The 21,953-nt window shown below is 34.9% G+C and overlaps 1 protein-coding gene across 8 annotated transcripts in view; it reads left to right on the top strand.

The window, feature by feature from the left end:
• LOC128858609 (small conductance calcium-activated potassium channel protein) overlaps positions 1–21,953 on the top strand; it is a 174,457-nt gene that overhangs the window by 64,485 nt on the left and 88,019 nt on the right. The window contains exon 1 of one of the 8 annotated variants that reach the window (XM_054095021.1): positions 8,332–8,772. The exons of the other annotated variants lie outside the window; for them this stretch is intronic. The gene's annotated coding sequence lies outside the window, so the exon portion shown is untranslated. Of the gene's footprint in view, positions 1–8,331; positions 8,773–21,953 lie in introns of those variants that run through there. 8 annotated transcript variants of the gene reach the window in all.

Below are 21,953 nucleotides of genomic sequence, written 5' to 3'. Positions count from 1 at the left end.
AAATATATACACGCATACACAATTGGCGCTTCACCTTTTTTTGGGTGTTGGGCCGAGTTCATCCTCCAATGTGTGGTCTGCGTCTTGATGCTTTTCCACAACTGGAGGCGCCTATAGTTTTAAGCCGATCCCGAAGGGCAGACGGTTTATTTCAACCACCGTATTCATCAGGCTTGGTCCCTGGCGACTTTTTTCTTGTTCACAATAGGAAATATAAATAAATAATAGTTTAATAATTATAAAACTACTATTTTATTTCACTTGTACCATCCGTAAACTGAAGGTGTCTCCCTCGTTATCATCTAAGGACGCATTCTCTAGGGGTTGCCGAGGAAAAATAAATAGTTCCCTTACTTCTCGCACACACCTCGTATATATTTGGTATTGATTTTAAAACTTTTATTCTGAGTTCAGCTCAAATTGCCACAATGTGTACATAGGTATATGTAGATCTTCTACGTTCTAACTAAAATTCAAACGGATGCGAAATTTTCTAGTAACTCAAGAATATGTACAGCCGCGGACTACAGCATCAATACTATTGATAGTCAGCTTATGTTGAATTAATGGACAAAGTTAAATACCACACCAAGGATTTCGAATTCGAAAACTCGTAAAGTTGCAATTCTATTTTTGTGGAATACACTTCTTCTTGCCTCTTAGCCCAACTTCTTCAGTGAACATTTGGGGCTAAGCAGATTTTTATCTTCTCTGTACGCGATTTTAGTGATATTAGATAGAACCCGTAGAAGAAATTACATCCATCCACAATGCTGGTATGTTGTTTTTACCTTTGTTTGAAATTTGGATTTGTTTCAGAAGTCGTGTGCCTTTAAACAACTTTCAAATTTAACGAAGAGAGAGTTCACAATAAAAAATATATAGATAAAAAACAAAGCTCAATAAGATTACAGTGATTCTAGTTATTAAGCTCTACAGATTACAGTGATTTAGGTGACGCAAACAGCATTTATTGCGAGTATTTAGTGCTCAATCATTTTAAACCTCATTCTCTCCTCAAGGAACATCATTTTAATATTTGGATAGGCTCTAAGGTTATCTGGTACGGGAATCAATTTCTTTAGGTAACCTATTGCATAAGATAAAGAAGGAGATTATGGTGCCCTGCGTCAATGCCTTTGGATGTGAATTGTGCAAATTTTACAGAGAATTCACATCTTCCATTGCCATTGAAAAGTTATGTTTTGTAACTCGCAGTATTTATTGGAGAAAAAGTCAAGAAAAGGTAGTTTGCTTCTGGCTTTTTAATCTATAAATGCTTAGGAATTGCGCTTAAAAAATTAAAACATTTGAAGCCGCAATGGCTGCATATATAGTATTTATGTTCTTTCTATTTTATAAGTATATTGTTACTTTAAAATTAATTCTTAAAATGAGGAAAAAAAATAGCGAAAATGTTTTCGAACGGACTTACATAAGAAGGCTAAGATTAAATTTTCAACCCATTGAATATTTTTGCTTCATACCAAATTATTAAGAATTTTGATTAAACTTTTGAGTACAAGTAACGCATACACAAGAGGGCCTGTATATATGTGTTAGTAATTGGTGCCATTATTACACAGTCTTAGTGCCCAAAAACACACTAATTAATTAAACGTTTTCAAAAAACCCTAAACAACTTTCTATTCTTATGACAATTCGGGAGAGAACTCATTTAATGACGAAAACACAGGCTGAGCAAAATGCCGAAAAACCGAATTTAGTGAAAATTATTTAGATTTGTAAATCGCGTGCTAAAATAATATTAAACTTAAAAGAGCACTCTTGCGGCACGTTTCGCCGATCTGTAACTACATTCACAATAACAAACCATCCGAGTGCCAGTGTCAGACGTCGACTTCAATGTCGATGTCAACACAAACTTTATCTCTTCGAGAAAGGCGCACACGCACTGAACAAAACATTTTGGAAAGGGAGAAAATTAGAAGACAAAATAAAATGAAGTATACAGACATATGTGTATGTGTACAGAAGCAAAGAGAAGCTTGGTACACATTGAAATTAAGAGAGCGGAATGAAGGAAAGAGAATGACGAGTAGTGTAGTTTGGAAATGAGGTGGAGTAGGGCACTCGACACTTTCACCGATGGTTTATTAAACAATGTTTTGCTTGGGTGTTAATGTGATTATGATTTTTTGTAATCCATAGGTATAGTTTTATTATATATTTATTTACTTTGTGTGATAATAGGTATATACATCTAAGTACATACCACATACACATACATACACATGTATTGGACGTCAAATAATCTTTCTGAAATGAATATATCAGATTGTTACTTATTTTTACTTTGTAGGTAAGACACTTTTACATTTTTGTGTGTTGATGATACTGAGAAAGGGTTTTATCAATTAAGCCATGCCCTATCGCATCGGCTTGGCACTGAAATTCATTTTATGTAATTTTTTTCTCTTCTAGAAGTAAATATCGATATCGGTTACTATAGCAAATATTAGCATGACTTTATTTATTACTAGATGTTAAGAAATTTTTTGTCTAACATTTGTTTAAATTTTCCTTATATTCCAAAATAGATGCATTTTTCAAGCTTTTGAACAATTAGACCAGGTAAACAAAAATTTGCAATTTTATTTGTCAACATTTCTTTAGCATTCGAAAAACTAAAAACAAGTGGTAACAAAAAATTCAAAATAATCCAAAGAAGCATCGCTTAAATTACTTGCAAGTTCACTCGAGTTCATATTCGAAAATTTTCGAGTACCGACTTTCGAACAGGTACGCGATTACTTGTTGCTCATACGCCCGGACAGCTCGTGCGAACAAAATCGAGAACTCTAATTCAGAATTTCTCAGTATTGTTTTCTCATTTATTAGAAAGCATTTACAACAGCATAATCAGTGAACGGGATGATGTTTTCTTCTTGTGCATAATTTTCATTTCTATAAATTGATTTGTGATCTGTATCTAATTACGGCAACTGCGGAAAAGCAAGTTTCACACAAGTGCGACATAGGAAGCATTTTCAATGCATTACATACATACTTACAAAATATATGTTCAAAAATTAAAAAAATATAAATATATATATATTTCTGAGTCAATAAAATGTTATAGTTTTTCGATATCAGCATTTTTAACTTTTACATCTTTGACCTATAAAGTTTTCGTTTACTCCTTTAGCAAAGTTACTTCTTTTGGACTTGTCAGAGAACAATGACTTGAGTATGAAATCAAATTGGTGGAAATGTGCTGTAAGGCCATGAAATAGAAATACAATTTATGTCGATTTTTTAGTTTTAAAGAACATGTGAATAAATATTAACGGTAAGAAAATGTTTCAATAAAATATAAAAAATAAAAATATTCGAACTTAATATCTTGCATTTTCGAGATGTTTCTGCTTTGGGAAAGGAAGTAACTAATATTGCGGAAATATTTACGAACCCCGGCTTTGTTCATTTGTAAGAAGAAAACAAATAAAACAAACTTGAAACATCAGCTTTCTCAATATTGAACCTGAATCCCCACCAGACTGCAACGGAATCTATTAGAAGGTTGCACGTTAATGAAAAATAGATTGCCTCCGTTTTGAAATCGCTCAGTATTTTCTTATATACATCGCATCATCTCCACTAGTTTTCGAAGGCAGGTAGTAACCAATAGAACGGTGCCTATATTATGGGTCGTCTTGAAGAAGGGATTTTTTCAACAGTTTTTATAAAATCTTGATTATACGAGTCACTACACCAAGGTACGCTTACCTTGCTTTAAACATCGGACGAGAAATTGTCACAATATGGTATTGTCTGTAACCTACAAGAATAAATAACCACACATGGCGGAAAAGTAAAATTTCGTATGTGACGTCGGTTTTAGGTAAAACGTAAAAAGTAAACAAAGAACATAAAGCATATTTTTTTCAAACAAATACACGGTCTTCGTAATGGGGGAGCCCGTGTAGTGGCTTGTGAATACCAGTAAAATAAAAGTGACATTAAATATTAATATTTTTCTTGGCCGCCGTAGCCAAATCGGTTGGTGCGTGACTATCATTCGGAATTTAGAGAGCACGTCGGTTCGAGTCTCAGTGAAAGACAAAAATTAAGAAATCAGTTTTTTCTAATAGCGGTCACCCCTCAGTAGGCAATGGCAAACCTCCGAGTGTATTTTTGTCATGAAAAAGCTCCTCACAAAAAGAAACATCTGCCGTTCGGAGTCGGCTTGAAGCTGTAGATTCCTCGTTTATTGAAACAACAACAAGACGCACACCACAAATAGGAAGAGGAGCTCGGTCGAACACCCAAAGAAGGGTGTACGTGCCAATTATATGTATATACTTTTTTCTTGGAAACCTGCGTTCTGATTTTTAAACCGGCTTTAGCAAAGAGTCGGAAGCTTCTTAGGTGCTTAATATATGGTTTTCCGGGAATTCTCATAAATGACTCACAAGGATTATGGTACATGAATAAATACCAGAATATGAGATTGTCTATTACATTCATTGTAGAACATATTTACGTAGTATAGAAAAAAATTTGTGTAATTTTACTTTTTACTTCCATAGATTATAAACTTGTCTCATTTTGTTACGGTTAGTTTCGGATTATAGCAACTAGCATTGTAAGAAACTTCTAACATTTTAAAATCATCGAAATTGTTTTTAATCTGTCCATTTTCACTCTCCCAGGTTTCGTAGTGCTCTTCGAATCACATCTTGGCAGCCACACTATTTATTAACTAGTGTGTTTTAGATATTGGGAATCTGGGTCTGACTTTAGAACTCCCCCGCATATGAATCGTCAACATTTTTACGTCAGTAGTAATGTATTGTAGTTATTTGTTGCACAGAAAGATGAACGCTTTATAGATTCCTCCAACTGTATCCCCTTATGCTGCTACAAAAAAACGTAAAACAAGGACAAACACAATAAAAAATTTAAATCAATGCCCGGATTACACCTTCATGAAACCTTTTGATGTACTGAATCTGAGTCTGGACTTAATATAGCCCTAGCAATGTGGTTGTTGCGATATTCCGGATTAAAGTGTAAAAATTACTGTTTTTGGCTATATTTCAGGTAATCAATAATTTTTTTTAACATCTCCATAGTATATCAAAGTATAATTCTTTACCTTCTAAGCCCATTTAACTCTGTTAAGATTTAAAGACTGTTGAATGTAGTTTCGAATTCAAAACGGCAAGAGTCCTTGGGAAAAGTTGTCTAGTTCATGGTTTTATAAGTCAATCAAACTGTGTGTGCCTGTTAATCAGCAAATTTTTATTTATATGAATTCGGATTGGAAAAAATTTAATTTTTGGATCACCCTAATACATATATTTTAGACACTTATACAATCCTACAAACCATGTGTCGCGTGAGTATGTGGCACCGTTCATAGTGCTGTAAATAAGGGAGCCAGCAATGTTTAAATGGTCAAGTTCTTGCTCTTAGCTGTTACTTTACGATTGGCATTCGCAATTATCTGTTCGTGTCGTCATTGCTGCCGAACAACGAAGTCTGGCACGAAAGCTTGATTTGCTTGACATTCGCCGCACGTGTGTCGTCAGACTAACTCATTCGCTTTGGTACTTTGGTCTTTAAGTTTATTCACGTGAAGGAGTTTTCTGGTTGTTTGCCCCACCTTGTGACTTCGATGACATTTCAACCGACCGACTGAATCGAAGAAAACAACAACAGTGCGAAAAAGAGAAAACAGCAATAACAACTCATCCTATTGATAATTTACTCAAATTCCGTGCTTGTATTTACTCCTACTTCTGCTATTGCCATTTCGGTTTCCGTTGTCGTTGAGTGGATAGTGGTATATTCAGTCTGTATTCTGTTTACACCCCTGCCTGACGTGGTAGACTCGAAGTTCTAAACGCATTTTGTGGTCGATGTTTCAAAATTTTCATATAAAAGAGCAGTGTTTTATAATTCCAAAACGGCAAATAACACAATAATATTTTTTGTTCCAACACATAAAAAAGCACATTTAAATATAAATAAGACAAATAAAATTCTGGTCTTCATTTTAACTTATTTACGCCAAAAATGTAAGCGTTTTTTATAACTTCAACCTACAGAAGAAAGTATGTATAGACAAAAGCACTCAGTGGATAAATAAATATTAATACTGCGATACCTTTTTGTAAAATGAGACGTTATGCCTTTATAAATGTATGTGATTTAGTATTCATCGATTCTTTTCAATTTGATTTACACTTTTCCTATTCTGTAATAAATTTAGTTACTCCACCTCGTATGGCACCGGAGTATAAACTCATTCGTTTGCGAAAATATCAAAAAGTGAACATGAAAACGATATGAACAGGAAAAGAAAATGTATCTATCTTGTGAGCAAGTGCGTATGTTCCGATGAATGAATCTCGGCAAGTATTTGACATTTTTGCAGAACAAATTGTGCTCCATACTTGTATTTAAAGTATGATAATAGGCCACAAAACATAATACAGTTGTAGGATTGAAGCAAATATTATAGAAGCAAGCTGAAAATGAATTAGTGTTAAATATTGTGTACAGATGTGTAAGCGCGTATGTGCTTATGTATGTGCATATGTGTGAGTGAAAGCAACATACATACACATGTTCTCAACTTCATATTCGGCTAATCCACCCAGTGAAACAGAAAACATAAAATAATAATTGGGAGGTATGTTCCGACCTTGCTGAAATAGTGAAATATCGACTCGAAGAGTCTATGCAACTTTATGAAAGACAATACACACCTTAAAAGGGATTCCGCCTTCGTTGGACGGCGGACAACAAAACAGAAAACTGCCCAAACGCAAATGGCAATGCGTGAAGAGTAAACAGCAGGCGGTGCGTCGTTTTGTCGACAGCGAGAATTGGTGTAACACGCGCTTTTACCACGCGGCTAAAATCTAAAGTACAGAAAAAATGTTTATGAAAGAGAAATATGCTCATACTTACATACATGGAATGAAAAAAATTGCTTCTCCTTAAAGCTTTTTCGATTGAAATATTAACATTGTTAACATTACGTCGACCTGTACTATGAAGTAACTAATTTCAAATTGCATATTAATTCCAACTCGCAATTATGCACATGTGTGTATCTATGATTGTATGAGGGCATTATGACCAATAAGCGCACACCCAACATGACGTATACGCAATTTCTTAGTCGCATGCATACATATGTGTGTACAAGTATGTATATATTTGCCAATTGGCATCCTTTGGTGCTATTAGCAGACGAGTGCACTTGTACTTGGATTAAATTTGTGTGATGTGCATACGTATATAAGTTATTTGTCTAAATTTACTTGTACATTTGAATGTGTAAAATAATTGCATATGTATATACAATATTTGCTGATATGCAAGTAAACGTATTGACTACAAAAATGTCTGACCTCTACAGTAATTTCACAAAACCCTTTTTAAATGAATATGCTCATTTAGTTTTTATAAGAACGTAAGTACATATCTGTGTGACAATACTCACTTAGTCACATATACTATATATGTAAAACATATATAATATATATACCTATACCTTCTGCACCTCCTTACTTTCCAAAAACTATCAGGTATAAAGACCTGTTTCTACATAATTCAACGTGTAAAACCTCAACTTGATATCTAACTAACACATGTACATATGTATGTATTTTTAATAAAGAATAATACCCACCACGTTGATGCATGTGTGCTTTTTCATTTATAAAATAATATACATACTAGTGCTAACAAAAAATATTCTTCTTTGTAATCTTAAAAAATACAATGGCACAAACGCGCGCACGTGCATTGCATGTGGTTAAATATTGATTTTCGTTCATAGGCATTTAATTTTTTGTTGAGCTTCAAATGCAACGACTGAAAAGGGAAAGTCGTATAGAAGTATGAGCGGTTTTTATGAGTACGTAAGAGTGTATATACGTATGTATATACATATATGTATATGTGTGTGTGCATACATACATTTATATATGTATAGGTATGATGCGTTGACACCGGACACCAATGCCATAGATACCGCTAATCGGCAAGTATTTGCCGATGGCAAAACGAAAAACGAAGAATTCCACGGATAATATTGCAATATTCACAAGTGTTTCAGATGGGGGCTGCCTTGAAAGGAGCGGGTGAAAGTGTATTATAACCAGATCGAAGTCTGAGAAACTTTAAGTGAACATTGGTATTTCAAAACAAAACTTAGAAGTATTCACTCAATGCTGAATATAAAAAATACATCCACTCATGCGGTGAAGTGCAATTAAAGTTTTCGGTCTCGTTATACTTACTATAAATATTCGTTTTTTTTCAACATTTTAAAGTATATCACAGCTTCATGAGACTCGCCATAACTGAACTTGTTTATGAGGATATATTTTCATAGCAAACTTTTCAAAATTTTGTCAGTGCGAATTTCTTTACCTCTGCGGAAATCCAACACTACGCCAAATAAATTATAATATTAAACGGATAATAAATTAAACAAAAATAAAAATATTAATAAACTACCTACTGAGCGATTGTGCCGAATATTAAAGTAGATCTTAGAGTATTTCGCCCGCCAAAAAACAAAAACAAACAAAAAAATAAATTCCAAACAGAAGGCTAGATTAGCATCGACATCAACAATAACTCAAACAATAATAAATAAAGCTCCATTTTCTGTGCAGGTGCGGCTTAGATTAATAAAAGTGGCCAATTACATTCAGATATGTTTCAGCTGTGAAATACGAACGGTTAATCAAATAAGGGTTTCGCCAAAATCCATGTTTCCAGGTAAAATAATAAATAAAAAGAAATTGCTCAAATACAGGTATCCCTTGTATAACGCGGTCTTATACAACGCGGTTTCGATATAACGCGATTTGGAAAAATTAGGTTTCAGTACAACGCGAAATTTAGGCTTATATAATGCGAAGGTGAAAATACATAATTATAAAATCTGGTAACACTAATTTGCGTACCACATATTTATAATATGTAATGTATTTTTAATGTAAACCGAGAATTACCCTTTTTTGCCTTAGATAGATAGAATAGATATTAATCTAGCACCTTATTACGAAATTGAAAAGGAGCTTAAAAAAACCACCCACCAAAAACTGATAACAGATTTTGCAATTATAAAACCAGTAGAAGAACCACAAGGTCCCACAACTAGTTTCTTATCCAATAGCGAAAACTATGTTGAAGAAATATCTTCTGATGAAGCTATTGCTCCCCCAAAACGCCCACGTGCAAAGATCTTTGAAGACAGTGAAACAGATTAATTACCATATGAAGTTTGAAGAATAACAATAAAGTTTTTAATAAACCTTTAATTTGTTTTAGTTTGATTTTAAATTTTTTGTTTTGTGTTTTTAATTGTATTATAAAGCCTGAACTTTAGTATTGAGTTGAAATAGATGTGCATCTGTTATTTTGTATGTATTTTATTTAAAAAAAAACCTATTGGAACATAACCCCCAAATTTATATGAAAACTATGCTTTAGATAACGCGGAATTACATAACGCGCAATTCTTCTGGAACGTAACTATCGCGTTATACGAGGGATACCTGTATACCAATTATTATACAATATATAAACAGAAAGTATTTTCATTATTCACAGTTTTATTGTTGTTGTTATAGTGGGGTAGTACGGAAAATATTTTAAGAATCAGTGTGAACTAGAGACTCAAAACTACGCTTGAGATTCCCGCTGGGCATATACGGCCACCGTAGCCGAGTGGGTTGTGCGCGACTTACATTCGATGGGTCCTGGTTCAAAGCCCATTGTGGATATAAAACAACATTTCATACAGGAAGATTTTTTCTATTGTACATAATGACGGTCGCTCCATGACAGCCAACCGGAACCCTCCGAATGCATTTCTGCCTTGGGGGAGCTTCGCATAGTATCCGTCCACAGTTCAACGAACCAATTATATCTGAGAATAATATCGTGTAGTAAGCTGCTACAACAACAACAAAAACCATGTATTTGCGATCGAGTTTAGTAAAACAGCACGTAGCGTCACTTTCTTGATGCCTTCCTTTTGCGTACACTTCTTTTAACAATTGAATGTTTGGTGTTGGCTTGTTTGCTATTTAGAAGTGATTTTTGCAGCGTAAATAAAATATAATTGAGTACAAATATCGATTTAAACCACTGTTTTGTTCAATTTTAAGCGATCACTGCATCATTTTCCCTTTGTTATATAGTTCGTAGTTTTTGACAACAGCAAAAATGTGACGCCGATAAAGTGACATCACTGCCATAAATTACAATACCTTTTTTATTCTTTCCCCTTACGTGATCCTGTGCCGTTGGTTAGTGTGCAGTTTCATACATGCATATGTATATATGTATAGATAGTATAATAAATATAAATAGTTACAGAGAATCCTCCTTTTATGTTTTTAAGACCTCTGTAGAAAGGGAAAATCCTGCCATTCTGATTAGTTTTGCCCAAGGCGAGTCTATTAAAGGTGGTATCGGTAAACCAGCTGATTAGTTTTTTTTTTCTTCCCCCGTGTCCATGTGACAAACGTACAAAATATTGTTGTTGGTCTAGTTCCACCACTTTTATTGAATGCGCCTTGGTTTTTCCTTTCCATTTCGGTTTCAAAAAACACCAAAAAACAGGAAAATTCATATTTTGACGTATTATAAACTGAATATGCATTTGGTTTCTTTTTTGGAAAAATATCAAAATCAATAAAATCTGTATCACTGCCACAATCTAACCATAAAACACTTTTTATTTCATATTCAGAATTTTTATAGGCAGCAGCGCTTTTATGATCTTATTTGCTTCCTCCTGTTTTTATAGATTTTGCAACAACAATTTTCGTTTTTTCACTCTTTGTTTTATGGTACTGTACAATAACCAAATGCAATGTCCTGTAATTACGAATTTAAGTGTTAATTATATTCATTGCTCTATATACGCCTTAAATTTTCATCAGGATTGATTTAGTTCAGCAGCATATTTTAAACTTTAAGCTTCACCTATTGTTGAAATATGCTTCAGTGCGATATTATTTTGCGACGATGAGCTACAGATTTGAGAAACGTGGCATGCTGATGATAAAGTTCGCTCACTAAATTGACAACGGCAAAAACAGACCGCAAATAGCCAAGGGAACCCTCTCCTATTTTGGCAAGCATAAACCTGTCGTGGGAACGACTTTCTTTTCCTAGTTGGTTTTGTATGTTTTTTGTATTCTTTCAGCAGTTTCGCAAAACGACTATGCGAGGGATTTTTCCCGACTTATTCTAATTACTGTGGGCAAAAAGTAAGGTGAATTTATTTGTCAAACTTCGCGAGATTAAAATTTCGCTCTAGTTATTTTTTTCATGAGTTGGCAGCACTGTTAATAACATCTGGGCCAACTTTCATGTGAATGTCATTATTAGATGACGTCAACAGATGACCAACACGTCAATAAAGTGAAGAAGTTAGTGCTAAAAAATCGTCGGTTGACTATTAAAGACCTTACTAATATGATCGGAATATCAGAAGGATCTGTGAAAACCATTTTGAAAGACCATTTCGGCCTACGAAAAGTCAAATCTCGTTTGGTACCCAAAACTCTCAATTTCTTGGAAGAAAGTCGTCGCGTTGATGTGTGTGAAACAATGCTATCAAACTATCAGGACAAGCTCAAATGCATCATTACGGGAGATGAGACTTGGATTTATGCTTACGACCTTGAAACAACCGACCAATCAAGCGCATATCGTGCTAAAGACGAGGCCAGACCGAAAAGAGCACGTCAAAGACGTTCAAAAATAAAGGTCATGATGACAGTTTTTTTCGATTTTCGTGGTGTGGTGCACTATGAATTCCTTCCACCTGGCCAAACTGTTAATAAGGAATATTATTTGAGCGTTATGTGTCGTTTACGTGAAGCAATTCGTCTAAAAAGACCAGAATTATGGGCCAACAACTCTTGGTTTTTGCATCACGATAATGCACCGTCTCACACTGCACTCGTTCTTCGTGACCATTTCGCCAAAAATTCCACGCATATCGTTCCGCAATCACCGTATTCTTCTGAGGCAGTGCTTACTTTATTTGCAGCGGTTTTTTTTTTTTTTTTGGGCGGAAATGTTTTAATAAATTTCCGTTAAATAAATCATGCTTTATGGTCATGCATTGTATATTATAGTTATATACTCATACACACATATAACCATATACCCTTTTACCAAATGCAGAGAAAGGGTTGTTTTTGCTTTCTTTTTTCCCGATTAAATCGTCTCAATTATCACATTTATTGTTGCAACAACTTTTGTAATATTTCAAGCATGCAACGGAAATGCCACATATTTTCAATAATTCCGGACCAGCCATGTCCGGACTCACAGTAGCTTAATTAAATTTGGCATTAATTTTGTCAAAAGTCGCATATTAAGTAATTAAAGATAATAAATGTAGGTACATTAGAGTGGAAATTAATCGCATAGAATTTTTGAATAACAGTTCTATTTCTAGCAATAACAGTTGTATCATTAGGAAATACGAAATGTGTAATTTATTAATTTAGAAAAATGGCATTGAAAGTCTATTGAAGTTCATTTCAAAATTAGGCAAATTAATGGCGTACAGCACACACATACAAAGGGGTTAAAGTCGTCCAATTTTTCTTATTCGTGTTTTTTCTAGTGCAAATTTAAAAGAAACCATCAAGCCAAATTATCCAGTTTGTATATTTTTGGATAGAAAAATATTTTTTGATGTAACTGGCAATAAGAAACCAATCCTTGTCTCCGGAATAAGTTACGAAAAATCGTTAAGTACACCCAAACCTTCTACTGGAACTGAAAAAAATATGTAGGATGTTGTGTAGTGTAATACCTATTACAAATCTAGTCCACTGATCCCCGACACTATTACGCTTAACACCGGTTCCAAAAAAGGGTACATGTATCTTAGAAAAGAAAATAAGCCTTTTATGGCTTGGATGCCGTCATCATTCGTTTGGAATAATCCCTTCAAAAATGCTTGCACTATGTTTTGGTTTATAAAATTTTTCCAAGACTGCATTATTCAAAATATTTAAAGATACTTGGAACACATTTTTCTGAGATCACTATGATTGCCTTGAAGCCAATCCCAACCTGAAATAATATGTTAGCAGTGCTCTAGATAGCTGCACATCTGTTTTAGCTGGAGAAAAACAAGTCCAAACGATTACTGAATAAATCACCTGAAAATACTCATTGGCGTCTCCTGGGACTAATTCATCGCACTCGCTGAATGGCAAAATTGCCGTGTGCAATAAAGATTGTAAGGCATTGCTATATTTATTATATACTTTTAGTACACTCGTATGGATGCACCTTATAATAGCTTCCAACTTTGAAAGTATAAGTATACTACAATATAAATCAATCGATCCAGAAGTTGAAATAACAATGATAATAAAATAACACAGGAGTTTCCAGACGAAAGATATTTATTTTTAAATATCGCACCCTAAATACAAAAGGGGCACAACTCAAAATTTTCCACACTCGAGCTTGACTTGTTTACAGTAGCACAGAAAACAAACTATGTGACATATCACGCTGAAATTTGCCATGTAAGCTTATAACAGTCCAACCAAAAAACAAAAAATTTATTTTTGCCATATGTCATCCGCGGACCGTTTTATTGATAACGTCTCGTTCATATTTGAGCAGAAGTACATTTTGAGTAGTGACCCTTTTGTATTTAGGGTGCGATATGTTTGCTTAATAAGTCTGTTTTGTTACATTAAATATGTTTCTTTTTTAAATATCTAAAAATTTGTAATTGCATTTACCTCCTAATATTATTTGAAAACTTACAAGACTTCTTTGAAAACAATATTTTAAGTAACGAAGTGACCATTATTTAATTTTTGGTTCACAGTTTCTTTAATACAAACATAGATATCACTAAGCTAACGGATTCTACTTTTACAGGAAAATATTTTCTTAAATTATACTAGACGGTGTGGGACTAATACGTGGGACAAATACAATTCTTTCCGAGGGAATATACTTCTGAGTGACGACTTACTCACGGAAGCACCTATAACTGATACTTGATTAGTGTTAAGATCTCTTGATAACATAATAATCGGAGAGCAATAAGTTTTTGGGAGCTTTTGCAGTTACCTTCTTGCACGCTCACTTTTACGAAGTCCCAGAGGCTAAGCTAGAGCCACGATGTTGTTGTTTACAATGTTGGTTCTTGCGGCCCAGCACTTGTTATGGCTGCAAATGCATATAAAATGCCTTTGCTGTTGGAATTCATCGCTTAAACTTTATTGTTCTGCAGATTGAATCAGCATTTCATTCATAACAATTTTTCGCTAAACACCAGTTTTCTAGCGACACAGAATGCAAAGGTGTGGCCAAACTCGAATAGGGTCTCAGCGCATTTGAATCGGAATCGGCTGATCTGCTGGCGTAGATCTCTGACAGCTATTTGTTTACAACAGACATCGGCAAAAACTGAGATTATGTTGTCATATACTAAAAAATTAACGCAGCCTTTGCTCATGCTACTTCTTTGTCATGCTACTTCAATAAACGACTGTTTGGAACAACGTAAGAATACGTGTGAAACGAACGGGCACTAAAGTTAATCTCACAATTTTGCTTCGGATGATCAAATCTTGTAATCTATCAATCTTAAATTTTTTACCTGGTCAGGCAAAAGTATATTAATTAAAAAGAAGAGAAGAGCCATAAGTAATTAAAACCAGTAAATAAAACAATTTCTAGTGCACCGTTTACTGGGTTAAATTTGTACGTCGAATCAACGCTAAATCTCTTAAACCTCAAATGCTCTACTAAACAATTTAAGACGAATGTGATGTTCTGTCGGAGGTTTTTGCCCAGGACTCCGACCAAAAGAAGCGCTTTGAACAGTCTTTAAATGAACGGATACAAAGCTTTTGACTTTTTAAAACCACCTTTTGGAACTACGTGAATACTATTTTGTGCGTCCGTGGGTCTCTTCTTTTCAAATGAGGTCTCAATCATTGAACTTGATAAAATATTGAGGGTGATGTCGTGCTCTTACATAAAAACATGTATTTATAAATCAGAAATGAGGAGAAAAAACAATTTATACTTCACGTAGTGGAACAAAACCGAAAAAACACTTGTACATATTGATACATCCAAAAAAACGTTAGTAAGACTAGGTTTAGGTTAAGAAAAAACATGCATATATATTTCCTTCTTTGATTTATAATTTTGTTTTTTAAGAAGGTAACTGGTCCCTCCAATGAGACATTTTCTAATTTTCCCAGATGCAGGGCATACACAGAAGAGGTGTTGTACCGACTCAATTTCTTCTTCATCTCCACAGCTCCTGCAGAAGTCATTACGAGGTACACCCATTCTACTGGCTAGAGTGCCGAAAGTGCACTGAACCTGACACCTGTGAGGACGCTGGTAGTTGATCTTTTGAATCTAAGCAGACATTTCGTCCTTTTCAGATTTAGTTTTGGCCAGAGCGCTTTGGGGACCCTACAGTTAGTAATCAGATACCAACTTCTATTGGTTTCCGCGATTACGCTCAGGTCAGTCGCAGTGTATAACTCGTTTAGAGGAATGCTTATGTTTTATACCACTCGCTGAAGGTCCAGCTAGGGGCTATCCTTGGATACTCATCCTCTCTTTCATTTCCCTCCACTCCAGAGTGGCGGGGAACCCAACAAAGTGTGGTGTTGTGTTGCTGGATGAGCGAGAGTAACATCCCGCATTCTTTAACACATCTTGAATTGATGCGCATTGAGGCCAGTGCCTTGATTGCTGCTTGACTATTAACAAAAATGGTAAGGTTTGCTGGAGGTAAGTCCATCAGTCTTATCGTTTTTGCTGCTTGGTCTATAGCGTGGATCTCAGCTTAGAAGACGCTACAGCTATCTGGGAGTTTAAATGAGCAATTTAAAGATACTTGTTTCGAGTAAACTCCTGATCCAGTGCCATTGTCCATCTTTGAGCCGTCAGTATAAATATGGTGACCACTATCATCTGCTAAGACCCTGATCTGTCAATCCTTTCCGTCGGGTATTCGAACTTTGTACTATCTTTTCAGATTTATCTTGGGAACCAGATAGTCTGTTTTCGAATTGTCTTGCAATTGTTCCACAGATAGTAGGACTGAAGCATGCCCGTGCGTGTTATCTTTTAGCATGGATTCTGCTTTAATCTTGGAAACAGATTTGGTTGGGATTCATTTAACATATTTATAAATGGGTGGAATATGTAGGATCTGGAAGTGACCAAGCACCGCCTGAAGTATCGATCGGTGCGCACCTGTTATTCCTATACAACCTAATCCTTGGACTTTTATGAGATTATTTAGGTAGGATTGTGTCTACTTTGTCTTTCACCAGACGAAAGTTCCATAAGTGAAAATGGGTCTGATGATCGTAGTCTACACCCAGTGGTTGATATACGGTTTCAGGCTAAATTGTTTGCCAAATGTTTTCTTACAGATAAAGAGGGCATTACAAGCTTTCTTCATACTTTCCTCTGTGTTCCTTTTCCTAAAAAGCTTTGAGTCCAGAATTATGTCAAGGTACTTCGTTCCGTTCGATAGGATTAGTGTTACTCCATCTATAGATGGTAACTGAAAACTTGGTATCTTATATCTTTTAAAGAATAGAACTAGTTCGGTCTTGGCTGGATTAACCATTAGAGCGTCTAAAGTCCCCGACTTGGAGAGTTCCAATGAATGAACCCACTGATTTTAGAAAGAAACTTTCCTGTTATTAGGATGACTACATCGATCGCATAAGCAACTATATTGATCCTTTTCTTGCTCATGGTAATAAGCAATTCATTTCAGACTAGGTTCCACAATAACGGCGAAGTAACACCGCCCTGTGGGGTTCCTCTGGTAACTGTTTTTCCTAGACTAGTGATGCCTGAGTTCGCGGTGATTACTCTGTTAGATAGCATATTGCCTATCCATCGAATAATCTTTTCGTTCGTACCCATGTTCGTTAACGCTGAATTTGTCGATTTTGCATCAACATTGTTGAATGCTCCTTTTATATCCAGAAAAGCTGCCATAGTAAATTCCTTATTTTTAAGAGATTTCTCTATTGTTCCAACTACTTCGTCCAGAGCTCTTTCTACAGACTTACCCTTCTGGTAAGCATATTGTGCCTTGCTGAAGTTATCGCTGTTAAGACTGCTCTTGATGTGTAGATCAATCAGCATTTCTAATGTTTTGTATAAAAGCGAATAGAGACAATTGGTCTGAAAGTGTTATTGTCGGAGTGTTATGGCCCGGTTTCCCTGCTTTGGGAATAAAGACCACCCTGACTTTCCTCCATAAATTAGGGATGCAGGATTCCCTAATTAGGGATAAGGAATTCGGTCCGAAGAGACATTTTCTAAGTCCTGAGAACTCAGATGTGTCCTGCAGTGTGTGCTTTGGGAATAAAGACCCCCCTGACTTTCCTCCGTAAATTAGGGATGTAGGATTCCCTAATTAGGGATAAGGAACCCTACCGATCTTAACAAAGCATACATTAATTTTTCCTACTGACTGCTATAACCTCATTGGTCCAATTCGGTCCGGAGAGACATTTTCTAAGTCTTGAGAACTCAGATGTATCCTCCAGTTCTTCACAAAACCTCGCCCAGGATTCTTCCTTTGCTTCCTTTATTTGCCACTTATACGTATTAAAACTATTTCGATAGCAGTCCCAATCCTCTGTCGTCTTTGACGCCTTTGCTATATTGTGAAGCTTTCTTATTTCTCATCTTAGTAGATAGTCCACCGTGAGTTTGTTTGGTTTTTGGGGGCCTGCTTAATGAACAAGATCTACGAAAAGCTTCAACTACTTCAGATGTCAACAAATTGACGTTATTTTCCAAGCTGAAGACTTAAGTTGTTTCCTCCTCCTTCGGGGGCATCTAACTTAGCCATAAGCTTATATAATTTTGGCCAATTTACCTTTCTTGGATTCCTATAGGGAAGTCGTTTAGATTGTTCTATGTTGATTGTGAACATGAATCTATAGTGATCCGAAAATTAGCACTTCGGTAAAACATGCCAGTTGTCAACCCTTAATGAGCCTGAATTCGTTACTAGGGTTATATCAATAACCTCCTACCTAGTCCTATTATATGTAGTATGTGGGATGATTACACCGGTTACATATATTGAGACTAGTAGAGGTTAAGTATTCAAAAAGAGACCCAGCTCATCCATTAATGTCGCTGCTACACCGCAATCTACCACCAGATCCAGTCCTCTTTTGCTGGTCTCTTAGTACTTAGGACAGCGGGTCCTTTTCTTCAAACGGCAGATATGCTGATGTAAGCTGGCCGTCGTCAGATCTACGCTGTAAAACTGTTGGAAGAGAAATATGTTAATGAACTCGCCATTACAGTTTTTCTTAACCAATATGCAACTTCTCACCTTGCTGCAAAATAATAGAGGGATGTAAATTTTATCTGATTTTTCCTCCCGATTACACTCACATGGACTATCCTATGGAGCATACACATAACCGGCATCAAAATGAACAAATAATAATATAATATTTCAAAAGAAAAATACAAGCTTAAAGTGTTCAAAAATTTCAAAATAACAACAAATTATTTTATCTCTTTTCAGTTAATTTCAATCTGCTTCTAGTATAATAATTTGTTTTATTTTGTTTAAATAGGTCTCAGCTTAAGAGAAGATCGTAGACGTCCGTAAAACTTCGGTGTATGATGCATACCTATGTATATATATGCATCCAGTTTGGAAATAATTTTATATATTTTGCATATTTAAAAGTAGCGTTCACTCACGTTCTTTTCCTCCCACAATTTTTTTTGCGAGTGTTATATCGTCAAAAGATATGTTATATATGTTCTTATAGAATATACGTCCAATGATATGTATAACTTATTTTATTCGAAATACATTTAAGAAATACCTTAAATAAAATAGTTTGTACTCACAGGTGTGATTAAAAGCAGCACACAATAAAACTATTGTTTATAATTTTTTAGCAAATTTCATTCCTTCTACATCTTTTTTATATTCATTACTAATTTGTGAATATTTCAATAAAAAAAAACAGAAAAATAACCGTCTTCTGTTAAAGGGTTATTTGCCGCTGCTCAAATCGATAATGCTGCTACACCAAATGACCTAAAGTGTTACGTTAATATTGCAATAGTCCAAACTTAGTGGTTACTCTGTTTATATACCACAACCGAACTAGAGAACTTAATAATTAAGTAAATGTTGTGTGCGGGTGCCCTAGCCGAATGGGTTGGTGCGTGACTACCATTCGGAATTCACAGAGAGAACGTAGGTTCGTATCTCGGTGAAAAACTAAAATTAAGAAAAACATTTTTCTAATAGCGGTCGCTCCTCGGCAGGCAATGGCAAACCTCCGAGTGTATTTCTGTCATGAAAAAGCTCCTCATAAAAATATCTGCCGTTCGGATTCGGTTTGAAACTGTAGGTCCCTCCATTTGTGGAACAACATCAAGACGCGCACCACAAATAGGAAGAGGAGCTCGGCCAAACACCCAAAAAGGGTGTACGCGCCAATTATATATATGTATATATAAGTGTTGTGTGATTAACTAGGCATTTTAGCCATCCTCAAAGTCTCCTACTGTTTATGTTTAATGGCACGCAATGCCGATCGCTGGGATAGTAGGTACATACAAGTAGATACCACCTTCACGTGTATATGTACTTGTATATATGTACATATGTATATGCTGAAAATATATTTGTTCATACATATACATAGATTCTTGATGATCTGGATACTCATTAGGGGCGAGTTTAGTATTATATTGCACAATACTGGAAAAAATATTTTTTCGTTTAAGGTTTGTCTAATGAGATTTCAGGGTCTTGTAGGGCTTGGGATTTAAGGTGACTGTTGACACTTGACTTCAATATAACGTTATGCGTGGTGAATCAGATTATATTAGAAAACTTTCGAAGATCACTGACCCTTATGTATTGAAGAAAGGCATTTGTATCGTTCTTTCCAAGAATGGAGCTAACCAATTAAAAAGAGTAGGAGAAATTCTTCTGGATATTCCAATTTATTTACAGTTTTAAAAACATTATTATTATTATTATTTATAGGAGATATATACAATATAACACTAACTTAATTAGCAGACTTGCTACTAGGGTTTTAAAAACATATTATAAAGTATATATGTAAAAACCAAAATTATAACCAGTTTTCACGGATTTGCTCTGAACTTATCTACTTATATAATAGATAGAAAACGACCGAACTTCGGCTTGGGCCATTTTGGGCCACTAAACTTTATTCTGGTTTTGGTTCGGCTTCGGCCAAAAAGTTCGCCTCGTTGTTTGGCCGAACATTTCTTTACATTTTTTATGTTAAAAAATTTCATCATTTTAGTTTTTGTAAAAATTTTTGAATGCTGGTATCAAATCAAAATTGTTTATTTAATTGCTTTAAAGAAAACATCTGCTTCTCCAATGAACGTGGCTAGGGAGCAATTATTCACTGCTGCAAGTGAGCTTTATGCAGCTAGAAGGTGCAGTAATTACCTTTTAAGCGAGGCTCCGTTATAGCGGTTTTCAAACAAGTATTTTCCCTCCTTAGCTGTAGTACAGAATATTACAAGCGAACTTTCAAGCGCTTGCTTGATTTCCTTACAGTAATTTTTTGGTTTTTGATCTTGGCAAGCACACAATTCTCAGTGCAGGATTGCTTCGTTCCAAAAATCTGTCAGTTAATGATAATAGTATGTTCGCACGGGCATCGTATGTGGCGTTGTTCGCTTTCTTAATTACCATTGCGCCGTCCTTTGTTTAGACGACACATTCGTAATCTAATATGTCAGTTACCTAGTGTTAAGTGAAAAATTCCAAGTTTTAGATTGAATGAAAATTCTTAAACTACGATCAGGGAATTTAAGCGTTAATATCAGCACTAGAACCATAGATTGAAAGAGGCTATTCGGGAATATCATTTGCTCGCTTCGCTTGCAGACGAAGAACTTCAGCTGCCTCGCGAGACTCGCATAACTTTGGCTCAATTACGATCTGGATATTGTAGTAAGATAAATTATACTTATCCAGAATAATAGCTGCATCGCTTTTCTCGGTGTGAAAAATGTGAATCACAATGAATATTTTTGTATTTATTTTCCAATGTATTTTAATTTGTTTCCTTTTTTATTGCTTAAGTTGGATTTTTTGATGTAGACGTCAACGTCAACGAGACATTTTTTTCCTAGTGGCTGATGACTGTTAAAATGTGTCGTTTAAGAACTGTCAAAACAAAAATAAACCACATGCAGCGTTGGCGTCAAGGGAAGTTTTGTTTTCTGTTCACTACTCGCTGGATGGCTGGTGAATCGAATCACTTAGTTGGGCAGTAATTATTTTTATTTGTATTTATTATTTATTTTATTTTATTTAATGAAAATGAAAATGAAATGAAAAACTGAAAAAATAGTCTTAACTGCACTTTGTGTATTATATTGAGATGGATGAATTTTTTTCTTTTCAAATTCATCTAGAATTTACGCAATATATGATTATGTACTAAAAACAGTATTTCAAAAATACATAAGAGTCCCTCAAAAAAATTTTGCCACAAGACAAAAATTAAAAACTTTTCCAATTGAGCTACCTCGTATTAAATTAAAAAAGGCAAAAAACGAATAAATCGTCCCCTTAGTATAACAATAGCCTATGTGCTCATAGGCTATTATTTTTTTATTGAATTTTTGGATTCTCTATCGTCGATTTTATATGTGGTCAAAATTTTGTCAACTTCTAGTTCCACAAAGTGGGTCAAAACGTCAGTCAAAAAATAATAAATATTTACAGACATAACGAGATTTGAGTGAGAGCTACTTTCGACAAAAAGTTTGAAATTCATTTTCTCAATACATCAAAAAATTTATAGGCTATTTTAATACTAAGGGGACGAAATGAAACACATTATATGAGA

This window comes from Anastrepha ludens, chromosome 3, assembly GCF_028408465.1.
Source record: "Anastrepha ludens isolate Willacy chromosome 3, idAnaLude1.1, whole genome shotgun sequence".
NCBI classification, from domain to species: Eukaryota; Metazoa; Arthropoda; class Insecta; order Diptera; family Tephritidae; genus Anastrepha; species Anastrepha ludens.
Note: the sequence above shows the minus strand (reverse complement) of the source record. Positions and strands in the feature narration are given on the sequence as shown.